Genomic DNA, 20,890 nt, shown 5'->3' on the forward strand with positions numbered 1-20,890 from the left:
GCATCTAAGCCCATTTGGCTTGGGGCCTTGAATAGGCCCAAAAACCCAGACAAACAAAGAAACCCATAAATTGGTGCAAAAGCCCACGAAGGGTATGAAAGAGCCTATGCATAGGATTGGCCATCCTTGTACAGAGCCCAAGAAGAAAGACAAAAGGAAGAATAAAAAAAGATTATGGGCCCTATGGGGCTCTAACCTATGAAAGCAAGCATCAGAATGAGCCACAAAATAAAATAACTGAAATGCATGTGAAATAAACGAGGAGGTGGTGACTAACTGACTGGTCCTTCTCATTTGCGCAAAGCTTTAATGGGTGCATTTGTCCAAGAAAACATCTATACCTACCAGGTGTAATGGACAAGGCGTGGCAAGTCATTTTCTCTTGGTTCAGTGATAAAGCCAATGTCAATTCACAATACTAAAGAGTGCGCATGGGTCGAATTGAGCAGGTTGGAGGAAAAAAAATTTTATCCACACCTCTTGGAAAATGTAGTCAATTTCTAGTCAACTTTACTTTACTCATCTCCCTTACATTGCATCCAAATGAGCTAACAAAGGATACGAAAGCATGGAGAAAATTACACTATTTGGATTTAGTCAATTCTCACTTGTCTTTTAAATTTCATTTTTTTGTTGTTTTGGTCCCATAAGTTTGCATTGTACTAATAGTCTAGTAGTCTAATCTTACTAAAAAAGACATAGCTATTAGCTTTCTGATATGGCCAAACTACGTCAATGTAATTCTCTTTCTTTCTTTCTTTTTATTTATTTATTTATTATCTTGGTTCAGTCCTCTTTCTATCTTATTTTATTTTATTTTTACTATTTTCACATTCATCACTTATTCACGTTCTCTACGAAAATGGGGAAGAAAACTAAATTTTATATATAAAATTTTTTTAAAAAAAAAAAAAATCTATTTTCCTAAATCCTTTAATGGGATCTTATAAGTCATGGTCAACAGAACAAGGAACATGGCTTTTTCTGCAATAATTGAGGCATTGTTATGTTAGGGGAGGACATATCCTACAGTTAAGGACGGTTAAAGTAGCCCAAACGCGGTTGTTGAGAAAGGGGACATGAGTCTTTAATTTTTAGCCCAAGCTAATATAGAGCCAACACCTTTTAGAAATGGAGTCACTAGGCAGCAAATTATAACAAAACCAGAGTCCGCCTCCAAGACCCTTCTAATGATATGGGCCCCCATAACCAGTCAAGTGGCCCACATTATTTTGTTTGGGAAATGGTGGCTGTGGGTGTTTTATGATTAGGGTGTTTTAAGACACACATTAATTTTTATTTTTGGAAAAAATTTTCTCTAGAATTAAAAAAGTATTGACAGTTTTTTCAATTCCCAAAAAAATATTTTTAAAAATAGAAAGTTTAATGTGTGCCCTAAGGACACACATTAACCGGACCCTTATGATTATCACAATTCACAAGTGAAAAGTGCATCAACAATTGTGGATGGATCAGCATCAAAACCCAAAAGCATTTACGTTCTCTTGCATGCAAATATGTAATATTTTAGAGAACAATAAGATAAGAATCATCGAATAGAATATAACATAATCTTATTTTTATGATTTTGGTTTGTTATTTCTTCTCTTTTATTTATTTATTTTATATGTTAAGCTTATGGATTCAAACCTTTCTTTTTCCTTGAGAATTGCTTGTGACTCAAACTTAAGTCCTTTATTTGACGAGTAGAAACTTCATCATTTTAGTAAATTAGAACTTACAATTCCTCTTATTTATTTGATCATAATAAAGTGTTTTATCAAGAGCTATTAACTCAACTTCCATTTGGGTGTTTCTAACAAAAATGTCTAGAGTTCAAATTTCCTACCTATTGTAACTATTGAATTATAAAAATAATTGAAGATGATAAAATATAGAGCCTGACGGGCCTACCTTAATGGGCCTGACAGATTGGAACTGTTGGGCCTGTGTAAAGATGATCACATGCGCTTTGAAGGCCCATCGCTGACAGACACAGTAAGGGCCCATGATCCGAAATCTCTATCGCCCAGAAAAGCCCTAAGATCCAAAAATGGAAATCCTTGCTCACCACGCTCAAAAGAATTTGAAGTAGAGTCCCACATGGAAAAGATTTGGAGACCAAAAAGGAAAAGCCAACTCTCTACCACTATAAAAGACCTAACACCCTCGCAAATCAAGGTACGTTTTATTGACCCTCTCTAGCGCTCTAGAGTGGTGAGAAGAATTCTAACTTGACTTTCGGAGAGTGTTTGGCCGGCACCACACCGGTGCTCTCTAAAGGTTTTCTTTCGATTGCTCTTGTTGTGCAGGTTCGCTTTGAGTCGCGAGTGCGGTGTGACCTATTGGTGATAATACTCGGCATCATCAGTTGGCGCCGTCTGTGGGAACGCGTAGCACTTTATCGCTTCCTAGACAAAAGAGTTACATGGTACTCACTCACTCAATGACAACCACTAATGATGTTCAAGAAGAAGAAGCCCCTACGACTGCCCTTGAGAAACAGGTCAGGACGCTCACCACAGCCGTGGAGCGCCTCACCAAACAAAACCACGACCTAGAAGAGCAGCTGAACCAAAAGAATGCGGCGATCAATAACCAAGGAGCGGATCAAGAAGGGACCAGCGCTGAAAGGCGAAATCAGGACGGACCACAGGAGAGTAACGCCCCGAGCAGACCAGTGCGACGGGACACTAGCATCCCTTCCCTGACGGATACGGCTCCACAACCCATCATCGTGGAGATGCAAGCGATGAAGGAACAGATGGAAGTAATGATGAACGCTCTCAAGGGGCGAGTGTCAAGTGATCTTGACGACCTTGTCAACCGGACTGACTCGCCATTCACGACAACCGTCAACTCCTTCCCCCTGCCGAGTAAGTTCCGTATGCCAAATATGGATAGTTATGACGGAGTCAAGGACCCTCTAGATCACCTAGAGACCTTCAAGACCCTGATGCACCTTCAGGGAGTGGCAGACGCGATTATGTGCAGGGCTTTTCCTACAACCCTAAAGGGCGCAGTAAGGATTTGGTTCAGCCGGCTAGCACCCAACTCCATTAGCACCTTCAAAGAGCTAAGTGCTCAATTTACTACGCATTTCATCGGAGGACATCGGTATAGGAAATCCACGGCTTGTTTAATTAATATCAAGCAGCGAGAGGAGGAGACGTTACGGGCCTATATATCACGCTTCAATAAGGAAGCGCTCTCGATCGACGAAGCCGACGACAAGATACTGGTAGCAGCATTCACGAATGGGCTGAAGGGGGGTAAGTTTTTGTTCTCCCTATACAAAAACGACCCAAAGACCATGTTGGAGGTGTTTTACAGGGCCACCAAATATATGAATGCTGAAGACGCACTATTAGCCCAAGAAGATAGACCCAAGAAAAGAGACAGACAAGAGGATCCCCGACAGGACCAGGGGCGGAAGAAAGGAAGGATGGGAGACCGAAGGGAGGAGAGACGTCCAAAACCCATGGGCGGAAGGTTGACAAGTTTCACCCTGTTGACCGCTCCGATAGACCAAGTCCTAATGCAGATTAAGGACGAAGGGTCCTTGACGTTTCCAGGAAAGCTGAAGAGTGATCCCAACAAAAGGTCCAGAGACAAATATTGCCGCTTCCACCGTGACCATGGTCACGACACGGCCGATTGCTACGACTTGAAGCAGCAAATCGAAGCCCTTATCCGACAAGGGAAGCTGAAGAAGTTCGTCAGCAAGAAGAGCACGGATTAACCCCCACAAGAACAACACCCCCGCCGAGAAAACGAGCGACCAAGACCCCCATTAGGGGACATAAGGATGATAATCGGAGGAACAACTGCGGCCGAATCGTCAAAAAAGGCTCGCAAAACATACCTTCGGATGGTACAGAATGTCCAGTTGGCGGGTACAGTGCCAAAGATGGCAAGAAGGGAAGACCCCATTATCGGGTTCTCGGAAGAGGATGCACGGCGCCTACACCATCCACACGACGATGCCCTCGTCGTCAGCATGCGGGCAGGCGACTACAACATGCACCGAGTGTTGGTCGACAACGGCAGCTCGGCCGATATCTTGTACTATCCGACGTTCCAGCAAATGAGGATTGACAGGGAGCAGCTAATACCGACAAACGCCCCGCTCGTTGGTTTCGGAGGGAGTAGGGTATTCCCTTTGGGCGCGGTCACGTTATCGGTGACAGTAGGAGATTACCCCCAACAAATCACCAGGGACGTGACATTCTTGGTGGTCGATTGCTCGTCCGCCTACAATGCTATTATTGGACGACCTACGCTCAACTCGTGGAAGGCGGTAACATCAACTTACCACCTAATGATCAAGTTCCCAACGGAGTATGGGGTAGGAGAGCTACGCGGAAGTCAAGTTGCCGCACGAGAATGCTACGTAGCTATGATGGAGATGGAAGACCAAATCCAAGCCTTGAACATAAAAGAGCACCGAACGATGGCAGAACCCACAGAGAAGCTAGAGGAGATAACTCTCGACAGTTCCAATCCGGACAGAACAACCAAGATCGGAACGCTTGCCAAACCCGCAATCCGTCAAGAGCTCGTAGCTTTCTTGAGGAGCAATAAGGATGTGTTCTCCTGGAGCCATGACGATATGCCAGGAATCGATCCCTCGATAATGGTACATAAATTGAATGTATTGCCCTCATTTCCACCCGTCCGACAAAAGAAGAGAGCGTTCGCGCCGGAACGAGACCAAGCAATAGCGGAAGAGGTCTGCAAACTCCAAGAGGCAAGCTTCATCAGGGAAGTCTACTATCCCGATTGGCTGGCGAATGTGGTAATGGTGAAGAAAGCGAGCGACAAGTGGCGGATGTGCGTGGATTTCACCGATCTTAACAAAGCATGCCCCAAAGATAGCTATCCCCTTCCAAGGGTCGACGTCCTGGTAGACTCGACGGCTCAACACCAATTACTAAGCTTCATGGACGCTTTCTCGGGTTATAACCAGATCCACATGCACGAGGCCGATCAGGAAAAGACTTCGTTCGTAACTAGTCAAGGACTCTTCTGTTACAAAGTAATGCCATTCGGCCTGAAGAATGCGGGGGCAACATACCAAAGGCTAATGAACAAGATATTCGCACAGCAAATTGGGAGGAATGTACAAGTCTATGTCGATGACATGCTGGTGAAAAGCCGGGAGGAGGAAGACCACCTGGAAGATCTTAAGGAAACATTCGGTACGCTTCGATCCTACAACATGAAGCTCAATCCGGGAAAGTGCGCATTCGGCGTAACGGCAGGCAAATTCCTAGAATTCATGGTATCCCAGAGGGGGATTGAGGCTAACCCGGACAAAATCCGAGCCATAGTAGAGATGGCCCCCCCGCGAAATGTGAAGGAGATACAAAGCCTTAACGGCAAGATAGTGGCATTAAATAGATTCGTGACGAGAGCCACAGACAAGTGTTTGCCCTTCTTTCGCACGTTAAAGAAGTCTTTCGAGTGGTCGGACGAGTGTCAGCGAGCATTCGAGGAATTAAAAGCATACCTATCTTCACCACCCCTATTGAGTCCCTCGCAACCTGGTGAAGAACTTTTCCTCTACTTGGCTGTCTCCTCTGTTGCAGTCAGCGCGGCCTTAATTAGAGAAGAGGATAATGCACAGAAGCCTGTACACTACGCCAGCCGGGCGCTCCGCGGTGCCGAAGAAAGATACCAACCTATGGAGAAACTCGCTTTTGCATTGGTCACGGCGGCTTGCAAGCTCAAGCCCTACTTTCAAGCCCACACCGTGAACGTAATGACCGACAAGCCCTTGCGAAGGGCACTGAGTAATCCTGAAGCCGCAGGTCGGCTGACGCTGTGGGCAATAGAATTGAGTGAGTTTGATATCAAGTACCATCCACGTGTGGCCATTAAAGGACAAGCAGTAGCAGACTTCATAGCAGAGTTTACGCGTGACGAAGACAAGGGGGCAGAAGAATCCCCCCAGTGGAGCATATACACCGACGGATCATCCAATCGGCGAGCCGAAGGGGCCGGCATAGTATTGCTGTCACCTGAAGGAGACAAAATTGAATGTATGGTCCGTCTCGACTTCCCCACTACCAACAATGAAGCAGAATACGAAGCAGTGGCGGCAAGACTCGACCTAGCCAAAGCCGCCGGAGCTGAAAGCGTAGTCGTTTACTGCGACTCTCAAGTCTTGACCAATCAAGTAAACGGAGATTATGAATGCAAGGGGGAAAGGTTGAAGAGATATCTTGATCAAGTAAGGGCGAGAGTCAACGGACTAAAAGCAATGGTCGTCCAAATCCCCAGGGGAGAAAATGAGCTCGCCGATCGGCTAGCCAAAGCCGCTTCAGCAGAACATATGATGACACCGGGTAATGTACTCTCTTTTGTTCAACTTTTTCCACTAATAGACCCCGACAACATGCAGGAGATACGCTCCGAAAGAAACTGGACTACACAGATAACTTCATACTTAAAGGACAGGTTACTGCCAGAAGAGAAGGAGGCAGCAAGAAAGCTAAAAGTCCAAGCGACAAGGTTCGTCTTAATAAAAGACATTCTTTACAAGAGAGGTTTCTCCCGTCCTTATCTAAGATGCCTGGGGGCTGAAGAGGCAGACTACGTAATGAGGGAAGTACACGAAGGGATATGCGGGAACCATTCTGGATCGCGGTCGTTAGTGCATAAACTGGTACGAGCTGGGTATTACTGGCCAACCATGCAGAAGGATGCCGAGTATTACGTTAAAAGCTGCGACAAATGCCAGAGGTTCAGCAATTTTATCGGACAGCCAGCTGAGGAGCTAACCCCTATAACGGCTCCATGGCCATTCGCTCAGTGGGGACTAGATATCATGGGACCTTTCCCAACGGTGGTAAGGCAGCTAAAGTTCTTGGTAGTGGGTATTGACTACTTCACAAAATGGGTAGAAGCGGAAGCCTTGGCCACCATTACAGAAAAGAACATTATAAGTTTTGTCTGGCGGTGCATCGTATGCAGGTTTGGTATTCCTAGAGTTCTTGTCTCAGATAACGGGAGGCAATTCGACAACGGCCACTTCCGGGATTTCTGCACACAGCTAGGAATAAAAAACCACTACTCATCACCCGCCCATCCTCAGGCTAATGGCCAGGTTGAAGTCACAAACCGATCCCTGTTAAAGATTATCAAGACTCGGCTCGATGGGGCAAAGAGCATATGGCCCGAAGAATTGCCGAGCATACTTTGGGCATACAGGACAACGGCGAGGACTCCAACAAGAGAGATGCCATTCCGACTGACATACGGGAGCGAGGCGGTCATCCCAGCAGAAGTTGGGATCACAAGTTACAGGGTTCACAACCATGACGAGAGCAGGAATGACGAATCTATGAGGCTACAGCTGGACCTGATAGATGAGGTTAGGTCGGCGGCGGAGGAGCAAAGGATCGCTAGATACCAGGATCGCATGGCCAGACACTACAACTCCCGGGTCCGACACAGAAACTTCCAAGTAGGAGACCTCGTACTCAGGAGGGTCATGGGTGCAACTAGAGACCCTACACAGGGAAAACTCGGCCTCAACTGGGAAGGAACTTATAGAGTTATGTCATGGAAAAGGAAAGGAACATACCACCTGGAGACAACAGATGGAGAGAAGCTACCGCATCCATGGAATGCCGAGCATTTGAGAAAATACTACCAGTAATAGTTACACGGCGAACGGCAACCAGTTTTTTTTAAGCTTTTTATAAGTTTTTCTTTTAACTGTTTTTTTGCTACAATCTTGTCGTGCCTTTTTTAAGTCCAAAGGGGGCAGGCACTTTTCCTTTACGCATTTCTATAATCAGATACAATTTTGATCTTCTACTTGGATGTCATTACAATTGTCCACAAAATTAACGGAAACTAAATAAAGTCCACAAGATGGACGGATACAAAATGAAGTTCACAAAATGGACGGATCATCCTACAAGGACGATCACTTTAAGTCCACAAAATGGACGGACACAAAATAAAGTCCACAAAATGGACGGATCATCCTACAAGGATGATCACTGTAAGTCCACAAAATGGACGGACACAAAACAAAGTCTACAAGATGGACGGATCATCCTACAAGGACGATCACTGCAAGTCCACAAAATGGACGGACACAAAACAAAGTCCACAAGATGGATGGATCATCCTACAAGGACGATCACTGTAAGTCCAAAAAATGGACAGACACAAAACAAAGTCCACAAGATGGACGGATCATCCTACAAGGACGATCACTGCAAGTCCACAAAATGGACGAACACAAAACAAAGTCCACAAGATGGACGGATCATCCTACAGGGATGATAACATCCTACAGGGATGATAACTTAAAAGTCCACAAGATGGACGGATCACCCTACAAGGACGATCACTGTAAGTCCACAAAATGGACGGACACAAAACAAAGTCCACAAGATGGACGGATCATCCTACAGGGATGATAACATCCTACGGGGATGATAACTTAAAGTCCGCAAGATGGACAGATACAAAATGAAGTCCACAAGATGGACGGATCATCCTACAAGGACGATCACTTTAAGTCCACAAAATGGACGGACACAAAATAAAGTCCACAAGATGGACGGATCATCCTACAGGGATGATAACATCCTACAGGGATGATAACTTAAAGTCCACAAGATGGACGGACACAAAATAAAGTCCACAAAATGGACGGATCATCCTACAGGGATGATAACATCCTACAGGGATGATTACTTGAAGTCCACAAGATGGACGGATACAAAATGAAGTCCCCAAAATGGACGGATCATTTTACACTAAAATAGAAGCCATAAGGTAGACGGGTCATCCCAGAAGGCTGACGACTGGAAATCCAAAATGGACGGATGTAATATAATATCCACAAGGTGGACGGAATATCCTACAAAGGTGACAAGCCCAGACCAAAATGGACGGAACATTCTACAGGTTTCCAAAAAAAAAAAAAATAAATAAATAAATAAATTCTTAGGATCAAAAATATACCTACACATGCCGGATCCAGTAAGAAGTTAATAGCTGAACGGATATAAATAGGTCAAGCAATGACAATTCGAAAGCAAAATTAAAAAAAATTCAAACATTCAACATATAAAATAAAGTGCACGGATGAATTTAACAAAGGTAGGCCATTAAAAGGCAATGTTTGCATATCATCAACAATGGATGAGAATTGTTCCAAAATGTACATAAAAAAAAAATAAAAAAAAAATCCATCTACTGAGCTTTATCCGCATTGTCGACGGACTAAGGAACCACTTCCGTATCAGGCTTAGCTTGATCAACTTTTACTGGTGCCGACTCTCCGTCACCAAGGGCGTCGTCATCAGCAAAAAGGTCGTCTGTATCCTCTGAGGCAGCAGGCACGACGGATGATTGAACCGGGTCTTCAACTTTGAACTTCGAAGTGTCCAAGTCTGGATAAGCTTGCTTGACCTGACGGAGGGCATCCATGAAGCCCTGATGGAAAGAATCGCCCAGCTCAGTAATTAGGGCGTCGGAGTCACGGTATTCACGAACCGCAACGTCCTTAGCCTGACGGACTTCATTTTTTAGCTCTACAATCTCCTTTTCCTTGCTCTCTAGAGCCTTCTTTGCCTCCTCCGTCAATTGTTCAAGGCTCTTCCTTGCCTTCTCCGAAAGTTCAAGCTTCTTCTCCATCTTGGGTTTCCAGTTTCGCAACTGGAGAAGTTATTCCTCCATCTGCTCCGCTTTGGCCCGTACGCGATCCAAAGCCATCTCATGGCTGAGGCGCCGTCCCATCAGGCCCTTCATCATGACCATTGCCTAAAAAATAACAACGTAATTATAAAACGAACATTGGGCAGAGGATTTAATTTGTATTTGAATAGTAGACGGGCTGTCTTACCTGTGTAATTGCAAATAGGCCCGTCTCACCCATGGCCTCCGTCGAGTGATTGCCTAAGTCTTCATAATCCTTCGCCGAAATGATGGAGGAAATCTGTTCTAAGGCATGCTTAGAATCCTCTCGAAGAAGGACGGGCGGCTTCTCTTGATCCTTCGACGGGCCCTTCATCAGGCCCTTGCCAACCCCGTGCTTGATCGGAGTGACCGTCTTTGGAGGCTCCGCCATAAGTCCCACGACGGGTTCTAAAGATACTTTGGCCTTCTTGGCCTGACGATCCGCTTTGGGCTGAGTTTTCTGCTTCGTAGACGGATTGCTTGGGCCCGTCGCAGGGGGAGCATCATCACCGGTCTTCTTTGCGGCCTTTGCCCGGATCATAGCTCTTCTCTTAGCGTCGTCCATATCTGAAACATGGACGGGAGAGTTAACTAGCAAAATAAATTACATAATTTTTTCAAGTATAGGGTGACGAGCTTACGCCTCCTTATCTGTGCTTCGTACTTGACGGCTGCTGCTGTCGGTTCCGGTCCGTCGCAATACCAGTGAATGGTATTAAGTGTTACCAACTTCGCCCAAGTCCTTTCCTCCGGCTTGGTCTTTGAGAAAATTTTCTCAAGGAAAGCAAACTCCTTAATGTCAATTTAGGGGCGTCGTCTAACTACAAAAGAAGATAGAGGACGGTTAGATTATATTCAACAAACTTAATAAAGTTAAAGTTTGAAGGACAATCCATACTAGACGGGTGTAATATGCCCCAAGTAGTGTCGACGAGCATGAAATCCGTTTCCCCTAGACGACCCATCCAACCGTCACCTTCTAGGAAGAAGTACCGGCTCTTCCAATCCCTATTTGAGTCCGGCGTGTCATAGATGACCTTCAACAACGGACTCCTGGGGACGAAGCTATATATTCGCCTAGATTTATCAATTTCGTCCGGACGGTAGCAGTGAAAGAACTCCCTAACCGTCAGCCTCTTTTCTCCGTCGGACATAGCACCGTACAGGACCTCCATCGCTATAAAAACCCTTCAAGGATTAGGGGAAATCTGATTCACGGATAACCCCAGTTGACGGAGGAGCTCACGGTGAAGCGAACTCAATGGGAATCTGAGTCCGGCCTTCAACATTTGCTCATATACCCCGACTCCTTCTACCCCGTCATAGTAACACTTCTCCGATTTGTAGGGTAGACGGATCGTAACATTTTCTAGAATTTGATAATTATCCCTAAATGTCTTAAAATGCTTTTCTTTGATAACAGACGTGAAGTAATTCACCGTCCACTCCGGTAGCATGACGAACTCCCTGAGCCCATCGGCACCAATGACGGATCTAACAATCTGATCCTCACCGTCATCAGGTCCCTCGTCTGGATCAACCACCTCCAGATCCTCATATGTTGAGGACGAGGAGGAGGTGGACGGACTCCTATCATCTGGACTATCTTGTTCTCGATGACCGGACGGATATACTTCCTCGTAATCCAACCCGTCATGAACAACCGACTGATTACTCGACACACTAGACATTTCCTACATGAAACGACAAGAGCCTAAGACTCTGACGGTCTATGTGTCTATAACGGGTGTGGATTGTAAGGAAAATTAAAACAAGTATTAGCTTTAAGAAGAGCACTTACCAATTTTACCAACGAAGTGATGAGGGATGGCACTGACGATTAAGGTAATTAAATGGATCAGCAGAATATGACGGATGCGCTCTGACAAGAGTGACGGGTACGCTCTGACAGGTTGATTTCTGCTGAAACTGAAGAAATGAGAGGAATTACTCTCTTATTTATAAGAGAGATGCACGGAAGTCGAAGCGTCGCTTTGATCCGAGACAAGACCCAGTCAATTTATGACACGTGTCATCATCATTAATGACCTTCGTACAGCCTGTCTATAGTTGGTATGACCGACGGACTCCTCGTTTGCACCGTCATCCTATCTTGCATAAATCCGTCAACCAGTTGTGACTAAACTTAAAACCTTCTTTTTGTCTCATGGGCCTCATTCCGTCATAAAAAATACCCGTCATACCCTTACGTTAGGATCGTCACCCCATTGATCCTTTGTCCTAAAAACTGACGGACCATTGGGGTGAAGGGGGCAACTGAAGATGATAAAATATAGAGCCTGACGGGCCTACCTTAATGGGCCTGACGGATTGGAACTGTTGGGCCTGTGTAAAGATGATCCCATGCGCTTTGAAGGCCCATCACTGACAGACACAGTAAGGGCCCATGATCCGAAATCTCTATCGCCCAGAAAAGCCCTAAGGTCCGAAAATGGAAATCCTTGCTCACCACGCTCAGAAGAATTTGAAGTAGAGTCCCACATGGAAAAGATTTGGAGACCAAAAAGGAAAAGCCAACTCTCTACCACTATAAAAGACCTAACACCCTCGCAAATCAAGGTACGTTTTATTGACCCTCTCTAGCGCTCTAGAGTGGTGAGAAGAATTCTAACTTGACCTTCGGAGAGTGTTTGGCCAGCACCACACCGGTGCTCTCTAAAGGTTTTCTTTCGATTGTTCTTGTTGTGCAGGTTCGTTTTGAGTCGCGAGTGCGGTGTGACCTATTGGTGATAATACTCGGCATCATCAATAATTAAAAAAAAAAAAAAAAAAAAAAAAAACAACAACAACAACAACAACTAATTGTCTTAAATGTTATTGTTGAGGCACATAATTCAATTCTTGTTCTTTAGAGAATGAAATATAGTTTGATCCTTAATTATACTCTTTTTTTTACCCCTTTTTTTTGGGTGGAAGAGAACAAAAATAATAGGTTCTTTACCTTAGAGTCGTTATCCAAATCATGTCACTTATAGACCTGGACAAAAATCAAATTTTACCATTTAATGTTTTTTTTTTTTTTTTTTGAGAAGAAATTTTACTGTTTAATGTGGGGAGCAAATTTAGAGATGAAATTAGAAGAAAGATAGGCATTCAGGCAAAATCTTATTATTCCCATAGCTATAGCTCAAACTGCCACATAGGCAACAAGATTTGAAAATTTTGACTGATTTGTCTTATTATATGGCATATATAGAAGAGTAATGCTACGGTCATAAACTATTTTACAATATTTTTACAAACTATTGTTATAGTCAATTTTTTAATGGTTTTCATCTAGTCTCGCTATTAACATCACTTTTTATTTATCAATAATCACTCACTATATTAGTAGTTTGTAAATTCTTTTATTAAAAAAAAAAAAATTATCTCTAACATTATTCTATCCAAAATGCACAAATAGGAGTGCTAGACAAAAGGCACAAACATTGAATTTCCACCTTAATTTATCAAATAAAAATTTTAATTCACATGTTCAAAATTTTCTCATAGAAATAGAAGGGTTATAATAAAGCAATTTGGTAGGCTTGAAGCATTTCACTATTAACTTCCTTATTGAATGCTACAAAATACCCTCTTGACCCATTCCAATAGATCTTTCTCCAAAGCATTATAAACACAATTTCTAGTTCTAGCTTTGGCATTAATGAGCACCTTCTAACATGTTTCAGAGCTTATGCCCACTTACCATTGTTTAACTCAGCTGTTTTGTAATCACCAGCTGCATGATGCATCTAAAAACGAACCAAATATTTGCTTTGTAGCAACTGAAAGCAGTTGAGAATCACAAAAATTAGTATCTAATGAACATTTAAGACCATATAAATGTAAATGGCAGGAATACTGATGGGTCACCAACTTTCTGTCAAGGTCAGAATCCAGTTTATCGTGACTTGCTAGAGGCTTTAGAACTCGCCACGTGGTCTTGATGATAAATCCATCTTCAGCAAATTTGCATCATAATTTTCCAAACTTTTTTCCGTACGTTATTGATTTGGTTGTGCAGGACCATGAAGGAAATGACAAAGAAATAGCTATATTATTTAAATAAAGGCGAAAATAAATTTTTAATCCCTATATTTTGGGTCGTTTCACAATTTGATTTCTAAATTGATTTCACTCTTAGGTCAGTTTCTAATTTCAGAAAATCGTTTTTATTTTGGTCCTTACCGTCAACCTAGTAACAGAAAAATCTGAGGTGACAGACACTGTATGCACAGTAAATACTAACATGGCTAATAAAATAATAATAAAATACTTTATTTGGCATTTTCTAAATGCCATGTCATCATTTTAATTTTTTTAAAAGCCACATCAGAAATTTAAAAAAAATTAAATTAAATTTAAAGAAAAACCTTATATTTAATTAATTTAAAATTTTGATTAAAATTTTCTTTTCTTAATATTCATGTTCTTCAACTTGTTCTTCGTGTTCTTCATAGACCAAACCCAGGAACCCAGAACTCAAACCCATATCAGAAGAACACAAACGAAAACAAGAAGAAAAAATTAAATTAAATACTAACAGGAAATTTTCTTCATGTTCTTACCAAATCCAAGAAGCAACCAAACCAATCTCTAGCAAACCCCAAATCCAAATCTAGCAACCAAACCCAATCTCCATCAAATCCAGAAAAACAAAAAATAAATCCAAGAAACAAACCCATAAACATAGTAACTAACCCAATCTCTAGCAAACCCACAAATCCAGAGATTTTCTTAGGAAACAAACACAAAAAACCCATAAAATCAAACAACTCCACATCCTCTCGTAAAAAAAAAAAAAAAAAAAAAACCCCAGAACAAGAGGAACAAAGTTTTGCAATATGAGAAAGGAGAGGAAAATATGACCACAGGCGAAGCCATAGGCGAAGGAGATAAGGCTTGGGGTGGCTCGTCCATGGCAGATCGGGAATAGGTGTGCCACCATGGCCGAATCTCCATAGCTTTCTTGTTCTTCTTCCCTAAGACCCATGGCTGAAAACCCATCTTCCCCACTGACCCATGGCTGAAGAGTGAAAACCCATGGCCACACCCCACCGATCTGAGCCCAGATTAAACCCACAACCAGCGATCTCCACCTTAACAACTTGAAGAGGCTACTTCTTTCTCAAGTTAAAAACCACCTTGGTTTGATTTCTTCAGAGTTGGGCATTCTCTATTTTCAAAAGTGCGAAGATGAGTGAAGTGGAAGAGCCAACACGACGCCGTAATGCGGTGGCCGAGTACCGCAAGAAACTCCTCCAACACAAGGAACTCGAAATCCCGAGTCCAATCTAGTCCGTCTCTCTCTCCCCCTCTCCCTCTCCAAACCCTAATTCCTTTCAATCTAAAAAAGCTTTGTTTTTTTCTTATTCGGACTATAGCTACAGTTTTAGTTTTTCTATTATTTTCATTTTTTATTTTTTTGAATTAAACTAAAATTGAAAAATAATTTTTTTTAATTTAGAAAATGCTGACATGGCATTTAGAAAATGGTAAATAAAATATTTTATTATTATTTTATTAGTCACATCAACATTTACAGTGTATATAGTGCATTCCGTTTATCACCTCAGATTTTTCTGTTACTAAGTTGATGGCAATGATCAAAATAAAAACGATTTTCTGAAATTAGGGACTGATCTAAGAATGAAATCAATTTAGAGACCAAATTGTGAAATGACCTAAAATGTAGGGACAAAAAGTGAATTAAAACAGGTTAGGTTAGATATTTTCCCAACCTAAAACTACGTCGTTTTGGCCAGGAAGCTAAAAACTAACCCTAATAAAGACTAAAGTCCTAAATCCTAAATCCTAAACACTCTCACACTCTCATCTCACGCCTCGTCTCAAGCTCTCTGCCTCTCTGCCTCTCTCTCACTCAACTCAAGCTCACTCTCTCTGCCTCTGTTACCTTGTTCGGCAGCCTTCAATCCTCAGGTTTCCGGTCAATAACACTAGAGTCCTCTCTCTTTCTTTGATTTGTCCCATTGGAGAAGATAACAACAGTTCGTCAGTTCCATAAAGATTGGATCTTTGGAGTCACTTTTTGCTCAGGTACAAAAAGCCAAACCCAGTTCTTGGTTTCTTGAAGTCTTGATCTTTTCTTGGTGAAACTTAGTTTCGATGGTTTTTTTTTTTGGGTATAACTAGGATAATGTTGGAATCTTTATAATGGGGTTTTGATACTCTGTTCCTTTTCTCTTTGCTTTATCATTTTTTTTCCGGGATAGAAAATCAATGATTAGATAATGGACTAATCCAATTATACTTCTCTCTTTTATTGAAACAGGGTCACCAGCATTGCCTCCCCTCCAGAGCACAACTGGCTTCAGATTCAATTTGGTTTTCGGGTGACATCCTAGAGGTTTTTTTTTTTTTTTTTTTTTTTTTTCGCCCTCGCCCTCTGATCTCTGATCTCTGCTCTCTGCTCTCTGCTTCATCAGGTAATAATCTTTTCTTTTGATTTTGATTACTTGATTTTGATTTCTGATTTTGATCATTTTTTTTTTTCTCTCTCGGCTTCTTCTCAGATTCTCCGTTCATGTTCTTGTCTTCATCTCAGGTTCTCCATTCCGTGACTTCACTGGTAAGTGGTAACTTCTATCGTTAATTCTCCTTTCAATTATTAGTTTACAGAGTATGTTCGTATGTTGTGGATTTGATATGCAGCATTATTGTTTGTGAAATATAGTTTACAGAGTGTTATACTATTGTTTATTGTTTGTGTATGCTGTGTTGATGAATTTGGATGTAAGTGTAATGACTAATGAACTTATTTATTTAGTTTTGTTGAAAGTTTATTATGTTAAGGATGATTGTTTTGTAATGTTAGTATGTTAAATTCTTTTAAAAGATGTTATATACTTATTTATTACTATTGGTTTGTTAGTTTTGGTATTGGAATTAGGGGACTAGGAAAAAAAAGGTAAAATAGAATATGTATGATTTTGTTATTCTGTATTTCATCTTGGATTATTTTGTTAAACTGGTTTGCTTTATCTATATCTTGATTCTTAGGTCTATTATCTATTTAGATGTTATTGTTTCCAAGATTTGATTTGATTTTTTTTTTTAATTTTTATATTTTATATTCCAAATGAAAAGCTTTCCAACTTGTCTATAAATGACAGAAGGTCTTACTCTTGTACTTGTATATATGGGATAATACTTTGTGCCTCTGTTTGACTTTAGCTTATAAGTCCAGCTTTTAGCTTTGTTATCAAAGAGAGAAAAATTGATAGGTTCAGAGAAATCTTTAGCTTATATATCATATGGAATTACTTATGTTTTAAAAAAAAAAAATGATTTTCTTCTCTTAAATTGCTGATTCATCAAGTAGGTACACTAAATTAAGACCTACCACTAAAACATGAACTAACAAAGTTCTGTGTGAGAGAGTCCAAATTGAAGCTTTTCCTTTATAACAGTGCATACTACTAAGACACCTGATAAAAATGAAATGGTACACAATTTTGAAATTGTCCAAAGGAGTAGAATTGTAGAAACACAAAATGAGCTTTTAGAATTTGTAATCAAACTTCTGTTTTGATCTTATTATCTTGGTTGGGTTTGGAACACACTTATGTACCGCTTTTGTCATTTAGTTTATAATATTTCTTTCTATTTTTAACTTGTGGATCGTTGCTTGCATCATTGTCATGTTTACATTGATTGTTTTCATGCATCATTCTCTACATATCTTCATGTCATCATTGCATGCTTATGTTTTGATCTCTCATACTTGTGATCATGCATATTTCCTTTTGGTCCAGTTATATTTAAAGATTTCTCTAATCCTATCACCCCTTTGGTCAGGGAGTTCTACGCAAACTTCCATAACCAATAAGAGCTCTCTGTCGAGACCATTGTTAAAGGTGTCTCGATTCCTCTTGCTCCTGCATTTCTTGGTAAGATCATTTGTCTTCCACTTCTCAACGATGTCCCTAGTAGAAAGTTGTATTAGACTAGAGATGAAAAGGAATAGGAAAAGACTAAAAAGGACACCTGAGATGGTGAAGTCCATCTGTCCATGACATGCGTGAAGTAGTACTTCTTCTTGTTTTTTGCTGAATGCGTGAAGTAGTACTTTACTAGAACTAATGGCTTTTTATAGCATCATTCTGTAAGTCTTTCATTTATGTTGTAGTATTTTAGTAAAAATATTACAACTTATTTAGCATTTAGTATGCTTAATTTTCTTTTATATATCTTGTTGCGGGCCAAACAATATTTCTTTTAGATTTGTTCATGGTTCATTGAATCTAGTGGCTTACCACTTGTCACAAATTGGATGTTTCTATCAATTTCTTGACAAGAGAGGTGATTAGAATATAAAAGTTTGGGTGTTCAGAAAAGGTTTGAAGAGTGTAGCTATTTGCAAAATCAAAGTTCTGAAGGACCTCACAAGTTATGTGGAAGTCTTTTAGAATTTTGATCTTGCAGGGAGCTATTCTCTTCAAATCTTTCCTAAACACCTAGACTTTTACATTTTGATAACCTCTCTTGTCAAGAAATTGGTAGAAACATCCAATTTGTGACAAGTGATGAGCCACCAGATTCAATGAACCATGGACAGATTGAGAAGAAATCTTGTTTGGTCTTACAACTGTTGTTTTAACGTCACTCAAAAAGCTCCAACTTAGATTTGCAGATACATCTTTTTCTCTTTTTTCCAGACTAAAGTAAATTTGGGAGCCCCTCCAGGTCAGTCTCTACATGCAAATCGGTCATGAATTTTTTCTTAGTTAAATAAGTTGTCCAAAATCTAGTTCTAGCTTTGGCATTGATGAGCACCTTCTAACAGCTTTCAGAGCTTATGCCCACTTACCATTGTTTAACTCAACTGTTTTGTAATCACCAGCTGCATGATGCATCTAAAAATGAACCAAAGATTTGCTTTGTAGCAACTGAAAGCAGTTCAGAATCACAAAAATTTGTATCTAATGAACATTTAAGACTATGTAAATGTAAATGGCAGGAATACTGATGGGTCACCAACTTTCTGTCAAGGTCAGGATCCAGTTTATCGTGACTTGCTAGTGGCTTTAGAACTCGCCACGTGGTCTTGATGATAAATCCATTAGTTCTTCAGCAAATTTGCATCATAATTTTCATAACTTTTTTCCGTACGTTATTGATTTGGTTGTGCAGGACCATGAAGGAAATGACAAAGAAGCCGCTATATTCTTTAAATAAAAGAACCAACGAGGTTGGTAGATATAAATGAATGTCATCTCATCCAGATATTTACCCAAAAAAAAAAAAAAGTCATCTCATCCAACCAATGGGGTTCATGTGCTATCCTACACCACCAATGAATGAGTACCATCTCACCTTATTTACATGCATATCTCTTTTTGGAGTTATTTCTTATAAGTCATGGTCAACAGAACAAGGAACATGGCTTTTTATGCAATAATTGAGGCATTGTTATGTTAGGGGTAGGGATGGCAATTTATGCCCGATCTGCGGGTAACCCAGCCCGGCCCGACCCTAATGGGTCGGGTTTTACCTGGTCTGATAACAAATAGGGTCGGGTTTGGGTTTTAGAAAAAAAACCCAAAGCGGGTCCGGGTTTTGGAAAAAACCCGACCCGAACTCGGACCTAACCTGACCCGACCCGCTTAAACTTAAAACAAAATTACTAAAATACCTACCCATATATATATATATATATATATATATATATGTAACTTATAACAAACCCTAATCCTTTTTTCATTTGTCTGAAGTCTCTCCAAGCCGCCTCCTCTCTGTGCTCTCACCTCACCCTCAATAACTCTCTCAGTCTCATTTTCTCTCAAGCCACCCCACACGGCCTCACCCAGTCACCCTCACCGTCACTCTCAGTCACTCACCGACCTACCCTCACCTTCACTCTCATCACTTGATGGTTGCTATTTCCACGGAGAAGCATGGAGGTTAGATCTCAGAGAGATTTGCGAGGTTTAGGCCGTGAGCTTCGGCCTAGAGGTGGAATTGGTGGTTGAAACCACCGTCGATCATCGGAGATAGAGCCTTGGTGGACCGAGTTCTCCAATTTTTATTTTTGGGTTCATTTTTATTTTGGGTTCATGTCCTCTCTCAATTCTCAAATCTGTGAGTTTGTGTTTGTGTTTTTGTGAATCTGAGTTTGAAAGGAAACTCTTTTTTTCTTTTTATAAGATTGTGTCTCGAATTTGTGAGTTTGTGTTTGTGTTTGTGTGATTCTGTGTTTTAAAGGGAAAGTCTTTTTTTTTTTTTTAAAAGATTGTATGGCCATGGATTAAGGCCCTGAAGTGGCTGGCGGAGTCCGCGGGGCCCGACGGGGCGGGTTTGGATTTAAAAAAAAAAACCCGTTTATTAAACGGGGCGGGTTCAGGTTTTGGGGGTTGGACCTGCGGGTCGGGTTCGGATATAAAGAAACCCGACCCGTTGCCATTCCTAGTTAGGGGAGGACATATCCTACAGTTAAGGATGGTTAAAGTAGCCCAAACGCAGTCGTTGAGAAAGGGAAAATGAGTCTTTAATTTCTAGCTCCAAGCTAATATAGAGCCGACTCTTTTTAGAAATGGAGTCACTAGGCTCCAAATTATAACAAAACCAGAGTCCTCCTCCAAGACCCTTCTAATGATATGGGCCCCCATAACCAGTCAAGTAGCCCACATTATTTTGTTTGGGAAATGGTGGCTGTGGGTGTTTTATGATTATCACTAGGGGTGTTCAAACTGTATAAACCGCAAAATCCACACCAAAATCATCCGTAAAATAGCATAACTACACGGTAAGTAATAGTGCACCGTACTGTATGACATCGCATGGTGCAATGCGGTTTGCAGTTTTATAATAAGAAAACCGCACTGCACCACACCTTCTCTATATATTAATATATTTAATTATTTTTAATATTAAATATATTATTAATAGTTTAATAACCTTAATTTTCCCAAAAAAAAAAGTTTGATAATCTTAGCAAGTGTTTATTAAGAAAGTTAGTCCAAAATAAAGAAAAATTAACTCAATAATTTAAAACTTGGATCAAAATAAAGAGAGATTAGATTTGGGCTGGGTAGAAAAAGCCTAAAATTTGAAATATATACCAATTTCAAATCATTCAAATAGTATCTTATATACCGTACTGTATATGTGACCGTAAAAATGAAGTACGTTGCGGTTATGGTTTTGGCTAAATTTTAAA

General features: G+C 41.0%; 1 long non-coding RNA gene across 2 annotated transcripts; it reads left to right on the top strand.

Annotated features, from left to right (window-relative positions):
- Positions 1–15,526: 15,526 nt before the first annotated feature.
- On the top strand, positions 15,527–19,898 carry LOC126718802 (uncharacterized). Of its 2 annotated transcripts, XR_007653054.1 has the most exons (5): positions 15,527–15,768; positions 16,004–16,157; positions 16,245–16,300; positions 17,530–18,922; positions 19,446–19,898. It is a non-coding gene; the product is annotated as an uncharacterized LOC126718802 (long non-coding RNA). The 2 variants fall into 2 exon arrangements; XR_007653053.1 differs by having other exon boundaries at positions 17,530–19,898.
- Positions 19,899–20,890: the final 992 nt, after the last annotated feature.

Source organism: Quercus robur, chromosome 3 (genome assembly GCF_932294415.1).
Source record: "Quercus robur chromosome 3, dhQueRobu3.1, whole genome shotgun sequence".
In the NCBI taxonomy this organism is placed as follows: domain Eukaryota; kingdom Viridiplantae; phylum Streptophyta; class Magnoliopsida; order Fagales; family Fagaceae; genus Quercus; species Quercus robur.